The sequence below is a fragment of the Nicotiana attenuata genome, unplaced genomic scaffold, assembly GCF_001879085.1.
Source record: "Nicotiana attenuata strain UT unplaced genomic scaffold, NIATTr2, whole genome shotgun sequence".
Taxonomy (NCBI): domain Eukaryota; kingdom Viridiplantae; phylum Streptophyta; class Magnoliopsida; order Solanales; family Solanaceae; genus Nicotiana; species Nicotiana attenuata.
The window spans coordinates 1494146-1503612 of record NW_017670258.1 but is presented as its reverse complement, the minus strand read 5'-3'; positions in this window follow the sequence as shown (position 1 = coordinate 1503612).

Genomic DNA, 9467 nt, shown 5'->3' with positions numbered 1-9467 from the left:
TCGTTCAGAAAAAAGTAATAAATGAGAGGTGTTAAAAGCTTATCATCCTCGGGTCGAGCTTATTATTCCGCAGGACCTCCCCTCACAGTATAATCAGTCACCAGCAGTAGAGAGGTTTAACCACCAAATTTACGGGATGGATTGGTAGTGGTTCACATCTAAACGCCAGGACACACAAGAATATCAACCCATCGAACGAAGAAAGGCATAGTGAGAAAAGCACTATGTGATTGCTGAGGCCCAATTCTTGACTGGAGGGGACTCGCTCCGCCTTCCACCCGAAGAGAGAGGAGGCCACTTGGTTTTTCATGCAAAGAGTGAACAATGGTTTTTTTTCGTGTGAAAGACTCGACGCTCGTACCTATTTAAATCTAAAAGTTAAGAAGAATGAATCTGACAGCACAAGAGAGTACAAATACAGTATTTTATAAGCATTAAATAGTGAAAACGTTAGAGAATCTGTATTAAATTACAATGATTATGTAACGTAGCATTTAATGCCTTTAATTGTTTATAATGACCTTATTATGACAAAGGCAAAACGCATATCTTAGAGATAGCTATAAAAAGGAGAAGACTGGTCATTTGTAAGGACACGAAATATCAACTGAATATACTGATTTACTTTGTTTTCTGCTATCTATCTTATTGTTATCAAAATCAATTTCTTATGTTCATTTTCGATTATCAGTAACCCGAGTTCTTCTAAAAATAAAGCTTTGACCGAAATTCTATTTTTTGGTTAAACAAATTGGTTTCGTTACCGAAAATCTGATAATCTATTCTTTCTTAGTCTAACCTTTTTTGCATCAACAACCATGTCAAACGTTAATGACAAGAACCAAGTAAACCAAGAAAACCCTCAACTCCAGGGGAATTCACAAGATGACCGCACCACGATTCCTTCTCCACAAAGCTCCCCTCGGCGGTCTCGAGAAGGCACTTCTGATGGGTCGCATTCAAATGCGAATGCTCAATTTGAAAACGATGAAGCTATTAATGAAGCTTTGCAAAAGCTAATCGCTCAACAGGTCAATAAAGCTCTTGAAGCCTTTGCCAGTCAGTTACCTGTTGCACCACCAATACCAATTCCAAATACCAACACCTTGGAAAACCCTCGTTCTGGGCTTGCTAATTCAGGCAGTGGTGGAATCCCCAGCGAGTCACGAGATGGGGAACCAGGTAACTTAGTTAATTCTGATTTACAAAATTTAGTATTAACATTGCAGAAATAGCTCAAAGAGCAAAGTGACCGCATAGAACAAATACCTGGAGTACCGCCTGTAATCAAAGGGATAGATATAGACAAATATTCACAACAACCTTGGAAGCCAAGTGCTGCTACTCTTCCAATTCCAAAGAAATTCAAAATGCCCGATATTCCAAAATACGATGGAACAACTTATCCAGGAGACCACGTGACTGTATTTGCAACTGGCGTAAAAGGCAACGACCTGACCAAACAAGAAATCGAATCAGTATTGGTCAAAAAATTCGGTGAAACACTCACTAAGGGAGCATTAACATGGTATTCTCTTTTACCCAAAAATTCCATAAATTCTTTTGCTGAGCTTGCAGATTCATTTATCAAAGCACATTCGGGAGCTCAAAAAGTCGAAAAAAGAATGGAGGATATTTTCAAAATCAAGCAAGGGGACTCAGAGTTGCTTAGAGAATTCGTGGATAGGTTCCAGCGTGAAAGAATGACGTTACCACGAGTACCAGACAATTGGGCAGCTATAGCCTTCACTAGTAATTTGAATGAAAAAAGCTCAGAAGCCACGAGGCGACTCAAGGAAAGTCTTCGTGAATTCCCAGCAACAACATGGAATGACGTATACAATAGGTATAGCACGAAGCTAAGGATAGAAGAAGATATTATCTCACGGTCTCAAAAAGAGGAAAGGGTAAGTTCGAGACGGGCGAAAACCGAAAAAAGGTCCGGTAAAAATAGGTACGAACCATATATGGGCCCAGCGGGAAGAGATGCACGATCAAAACAGGACAATTCAAGGTACGATCATAAATCGAGGAATAGAGAGTCGGGCTCATCATCAAGATTTGGGAATGATCGAAACACGCGAGAGTCGCGGGACGATGATAGAAACTTGAAGGCAAGATTTGGCGGTTATAATTTTAATGTAAGCACTTCCGAGCTCGTAGCTGTTTTAAGAAGCATGGGTGACAAGGTGCGGTGGCCAAAAGAAATGAGATCGAATCCAAACAGGCGCAATCCCGATCACTGGTGCGAATTTCACAATGATCATGGTCATAAAACGGCAGATTGTAGGTTGCTACAAGGAGAAGTTGATCATCTATTGAAGCAAGGGTATCTCACTGAATTATTCAGTGAGAAAGGTAAGCAAGCATACATGAAGAATAGGCAGGAGCCCCCTAAACCGCCTTCTCCCAAAAGGACCGTTAATGTTATACGCGGAGGGGAAGAAATCAATGGTGTGACGTACACAGCAGCCAATAAAGTTTCCAAAGTCACAATTACCCACGGGAAGCGGGTGCGACATGTCTTAGAGGAAGAAAGTATTACATTTGATGATGCAGATGCGGATGGCGTATTATCTCCACATAACGATGCACTGGTAATATCTCTACTTGTACATGATACTAATGTGAAACGAGTTTTGATTGATCCAGGTAGTTCCGTGAACATTATTCTTCTAAGAGTACTACACGAGATGCAAGCTGAAGATAAATTAGTACCAAAGGCGCATACTTTGTCTGGATTCGACAATTCCAGCGTCGTAACGAAAGGAGAGGTAATACTTACTACATTTGCAGAAGGAGTTGTCAAGGATACAAAATTTCAGGTGGTAGATATGGAGATAGTTTACAATATGATTCTCGGGAGACCATGGATCCACGAGATGGATGCTGTTCCGTCGACCTTACATCAAGTTATTAAATTTCCATCACCATGGGGGATATGTCAAATCCGTGGGGATCAACAGACATCCAGGAGCATCAACTCTGTTGCAGATTCAAGTATGAGAAACGAAGAAAAATAGCAATTACAGAATCCAGTTGGGGGTACCACAACACAAACCTCAACTGAACAAGGGCGAACAGATGTGGACTCAAGGCCTGATTCCATTCAAGAACCAGAGGAAAATGAAAATATCAAAACAACAATTGAAGAGCTGGAGGCTGTAGTGTTGTCTACACAATGGCCTGAAAAGAAAGTCTACGTAGGGGCCAATCTAAGCCAGGATATGAAAGGTAAGTTGATTGAATTTTAGTTTGCTAACGTGGATTGTTTTGCTTGGTCCCATTCTGATATGACAGGAATACCACCGGAGGTAATGACTCACAAATTAAATGAAGAACCATCATATCCGCCTGTCAAACAAAAGAAGAGAAAGCAAGGAACTTTCAAGAATCAGGTGATTCAAGATGAGGTTCAAAAATTACTAAAAATTGGGTCTATCCGCGAGGTAAAGTATCCTAACTGGTTAGCCAATACTGTTGTAGATCAACTAATTGATGCTACTGCAGGGCATGAATTGTTAAGCTTTTTAGATGCGTATTCAGGATACAACCAGATCAAAATGGATCCTATAGATGAAGAAAAAACTTCATTTATAACAGACAGGGGGACTTACTGTTATAAAGTAATGCCCTTTGGTCTTAAAAATGCTGGTGCAACATATCAAAGACTAGTGACCAAAATGTTTCAAGAACATTTGGGAAAACTATGGAGGTCTATATAGACGATATGCTCGTTAAAACTCAACATTCAGGGGATCATATATCACAATTGTCTGATACGTTTCAGATCTTACGAAAATTCAATATGAAATTAAATCCTGAGAAATGTGCATTCGGTGTTGCATCAGGTAAGTTTTTGGGTTTTCTTGTTTCTAACCGTGGTATTGAAGTAAATCCCGCACAGATTAAGGCCATTGAAGAAATCCCTAACATGCTTACAAGTAAAAAAGAAGTGCAGAGGTTGACAGGAAGAATTGCAGCCTTGGGGAGATTTATTTCCAAATCATCAGAAAAGTGCTTTAAATTCTTTTCAGCTCTTAAAAAGCAAGATCAGTTCGAATGGACTAAGGAATATCAACAGGCACTCAAAAATTTGAAGACATACTTATCAAATCCGCCATTGCTCGCCAAACCAAAAGTTGGGGAAGGTTGCTCATCTACCTTGCTGTCTCCGAAGTAGCGGTAAGTGCTGTGTTAGTTCGTGAAGATCAAGGTAAACAATCTCCGATTTATTATGTCAGCAAATCTTTATTAGATGCGGAGACGCGATATCCTCAATTAGAAAAGCTTGCACTTGCACTAATCATGGCATCTAAAAAATTAAGGCCTTATTTTCAGTGTCACCCTATTACTGTAGTAACTGCTTATCCATTACGCAATATATTACACAAACATGAGTTGTCAGGTAGGTTAGCCAAATGGGCTATAGAATTAAGTGAATATGACATCACATACCAGCCTAGAACCGCGATAAAATCTCAAGTGTTAGCAGATTTTGTGGCTAATTTTAGCCAAGGAATGCAATTAGAAGCAGAAAAAGAATTATAGGTGTTCAACGGATCTAATCCGGGAATTTGGACCTTATTTACTGATGGTTCGTCTAATGTGAAAGGTGCAGGCTTAGCAATTGTTTTGGTACCACCTACGGGTGAGACCATTTGACAAGACATTAAATGTCATTCTATAACTAACAATGAAGCAGAGTATGAAGCTGTGATTGCAGGTTTAGAACTGGCACGGGAACTCGGCATTAATCAGATTGTAATCAAAAGCGATTCGCAGCTTGTAGTTAACCAAATGTTGGGGACTTATACAGCCAGGGAAGCACGAATGCAACAGTATTTAGAGAAGGTACGGGATCTGATCAGGTAATTCCAAACCTGGAAAATTATGCAAATACCAAGAGATGAAAATGTCGAGGCGGACGCCCTAGCCAATCTCGCATCTGCGGCAGATGTGACAAGCAATGAAAATGCTTCCGTAATTCATTTGTTTCATTCAGTACTCGATCCAGATAAAAATGAGGTAAATTTTAATAACTTAACCTGGGATTGGAGGAAAGAGATTGTTGCTTTTTTACAGTATGGAACCGTCCTTGAAGAAAAGAAAAAAGCTCACGCGCTTCGGAAAAAGGCTGCTCGATAATGTTTAAAGCAAGGCAATCTTTATCGAAAAATGTTCGGTGGTCCCTTAGCAAGATGCCTCAGGCCTTCTCAGACAGAATATGTAATGAGAGAAATACACGAAAGGCATTATGAAAATCACGTAGGAGGAAGATCACTAGTAAGAACCGTGATTAGGGCAGGTTATTATTGGCCTAAAATGGAAGAAGAAGCGGAAAATTTTGTGGCTAAATGTGATAAATGTCAAAGATATGGTAATAACATGCATAGACCTGCGGAGTTGTTACATCCAGTTATTGCACCGTGGCCTTTTATGAAATGGGGGATGGATATCGTGGGTCCACTACCACAAGCAAAAGGACAGGTAAAATTTTTGCTTGTACTCACTGAATATTTTACTAAATGGGTAGAAGCAGGAGCATTCAAACAGGTGCGGGAAAAAGAAGTTAGAGATTTCATTTGGCAAAATATCATATGTCGATTCGGTGTGCCAAAGGAAATCGTGTGTGATAATGGCCCTCAATTTATAGGCGCACAAATCACAGAGTTTTTTCAAAGTTGACAGATCAAAAGGATTACATCCACACCTAATCATCCGGTGGGTAATGGCCAAGATGAGTCAACAAACGAAGTCATTATCAACAATTTAAACAAGCGTTTGGAGGAATCCAAAGGTAATTGGCCAGAATTGCTACCTGGTGTTTTATGGGCATACCACACAACAACAAAAACAAGTACGGGAGAAACACCATTCTCATTGGTTTATGGAGCTGAAGCCTTAATTCCAGTTGAGATAGGAGAGCTAAGCACGAGGTTTACACAAGCATCAGAAGAATCTAATGATGAAGAAATGCGCATAAACCTTGATCTACTTGAAGGAAAAAGGGAAGCTGCATTAATAAGAATGGCAGCACAAAAGCAGGTCTTGGAACGATACTACAATCGCAAAGCGTGCCTAAGATACTTCAAGATTGGGGACTTCGTGCTCAAAAAAGTTTTTCAATCTACGAAGGCAGCTAATGCGGGAAAATTGATTCCAACCTGGAACGGACCCTAGAGGATTCATGGTATCGCAGGAAAAGGAGCATACGAGCTGGAAACGATGGATGGCAAGATACTACCTTCACATTGGAATGTCGTTCACTTGAAGAGATACTATTTCTAAAGAATACCCACGGTCAGGTATCCATACTTTTAAATTTTATTTTTGAATTGTTAAAATTTTACTAACAATTTTAGATGATAGGCAAAAAGCTAACCCGTACTAAATGATGAGTCACGACCCGCAAGGCTCGTGGAATCAATTTTTCCGATCTAGGGTTACAATTATTCTGATAGAAATTGAAACGAGTTAAGCAGTCTTCATCTATAATTGCACCTCCGCGTCCCGTATGTTTTTCCTTTTCATGGAAAGGACCAAATGAGAGGAACAATCAAGTGCTCGAGACTTCATACTTCAAAGCTCAAACACTTGGGGGACTATATAATATACATAGACATGTGTACAAAGAAGGCAAAGAAGATTGGGAAATAATCAAAGATCAAGCCTGAGAAGTTCACTCATTGAATGAGTCAAGTGCAGAGTAAAGTCACGAGCTAAGGCCAAAGAAAAACCTTATTATAGTTAGGGTGAAGGCAATGTACTGAAATGGGTTATAAATAAAAACCTTGTGTTCATTTTCTTTCTTTTTTTTTGAAATCTGTTATAAGAAAAACAGTTACGAGAAAGTTATAGAAGTAATTCAAATACATGTAAAGTGTTATTCAAAACTAGACAAAGTTCAAATAAAAATTTGTCAAAGTTATTTCAAGAAACATGTGTATTCCTATTTCTTTTATCGTATATTAATACCATTATGAAGTTGAGACGTCTTCTTCACTAAGTGTCGAATATAAAAGGGCCCTCTTTTATAAAATTCATGATTAATTCAAGTATTTATGAAGCTAAAAAAAAAACAGAAGCATTTTTGAAAAATTAAAATGCAAGTTATCCAGTAAGTCCTTAAAAATAAAGGCAAGAATAAATAAAACAGAAGTTCAAACAGCAACAGAAACTTCTTAATATTAAAAAAGTTTAGACTAAGTATGAACTTAGTCATAAACCAAAAATTTTCAACTAATTGCTTAAAGGGCGGCGGTTAAAAACCCCCGCAATATGTTGTTACGGCAGTCGCTGAAACCCCCACGATAAGAGTAGCCGCAATCAATTTGCGGCAGTTTTTTGCTGACCGCCAGAACTAAGTAGCGGCGGTTACTTCGGGGCGGTTGACCCCGCAAATCTAAAATTTTAATCTTTCTAAAATAATTTTCAATTGCGAATTGCGGCGATTTGAAACCTCCGCAATATAATTTTTAAATTTTTTTAGCTTATATTTAAAGCACCTGCAGTCATAACCTCAGATTCATTAAATTTTTTGAATTCATATATTATTGACAAAATCACTAATTAAGCTGTAAATCATTATCAAAGCAAAAAAAACTAAAATATTTTAAAGTTAAGAGAAATCCATAACATATCATAAAACCATGAATTATCATTAGTCTTTAAAACTAAATTGTCAACATTAAGTAGCATCATTAGACTCAAAAACCAAATTTAAACACAAAACATTTACTCCAACATTCCAACTCCAACCACCTAACTATATTATCACAATTAATTATCTAAGACAACCATGGGCGAAAGGGGTCCATTGTCCACATCACTTGGCTGCATAAAAAGAAAAAGCAAAGTATAAAAATTCTATAAGAGGCGAAAGCGTGCATTTCTAAAAATAAATTGAATTTCATAAATTTCAAGGAATAAAAGGTTAAAATGTAAAAAGTTAAGGGGAACAAACAACCCCACGCAAAATGCAAGCTGGACATTACCGTAATAAAAAATAAAATAAAAAGATGTTTAGTTACTACTGTATATGTAAAGCAAACATGAAAATATAATCTTATTTGATCTCAAGCTCAACTCTTATTGCCTAGGTAAGCATGAAGCAGGATCATTATGTTAGCGATTTCGGGGAGATTGTTTTCTATCAGACCGATCCACACATCTTCCGATCTGCTCCAAAGGATGAATGACTGCGAAACAGAAATCAAAACAATCTCATTAACTAGTTTCACAAACTTGGTATTAGCTATAGTTTTATAATTGCAACCTATTGAAAGAATAAGTTTGAGAGCTTTTTGTTAGTCAATAAGATTGTGTTCCCATTATTTCTCTCTTGAAAACAAAACTACAAGAAAGAACAGGGCTTTTTTTCATGTTTCATGGTTTATTTCTATTCCATCAATCTTGGCTTTCCCTTTTTTCTTTCTTGGTTAGACAACCGTATGGTTAATTCCAAGGTGAGGGAAAATGAGAGTAAAATATTATTTGCTTCCATTAGCTAAAGAGTAGTCTTTGTGTACTTCTGGCTATTGTCACAAGGGTAATTCAAAGTAAAAGAGGGTGAATACGTTTGTCCTTTTGGTGTAGGCAAAGCTTATATCAGGACTGTCCAAGTACCTTCCCATTATTTAGCGTAGTTATTTAATCCCTACCTAAGCTATAGTCTCTGAAATCTACTCAACTCGTGCAAAACTATATATATATATATATATATATATATATATATATATATATTATATATATATATATATATACACACACACACACACACACATAAATTATAGTCTCAATCTCTTGGATAATTATATTGGTACTCAAACTTCTAGGAATCTTTTGTAGTTGCTACTGTGTTAAAACACAAAATCAGAAAAACTGTTAGAAGAATAAAAGAAATTGGAATATTTATACAAAGTGCCCCATAAAAGGTCTGGGGACTTAACGTTTTCAACAAACCCTTAAAAAGACACTACAAAAAAAACGGCCTAAATTGCGGGGTTATTTTAAGGTTTGTCGGCGGTTAAAAACCCCCGCAATATGTTGTTACGGCAGTCGCTGAAACCCCACGATAGCAGGGACATCAACAGCAGCAGGCTCAACTTGACTTGAAGGAGTGGGGATACCCGTATCATCTTCAACATTTTCAGAAGCTTCAGCCACGGGAGAAGAAAAATCTTGGTTCTACTGAGTCTTCTCAATAGTCTCTTTGATCTTGGCTAACTCAGATTCCAAGTTAAAATTCTCCTGGCTAACTTCAACGAGGGTTATCATGGCGAGAATTTAAAAACGCCCAACTCACTTCAATGGCAGTTTTATCTTCAAGGATCTCGTAATCTCTTTCCCAGTCAGCAATTTCATTTCTTAACTTTTCATTTTCAGCCAAGGCAGATACATAAGAAGCTTGAAGAGAAGCGTGGGAATTTTCTAAAGAACAAACCTTATCAGAAGATACCCGGAGG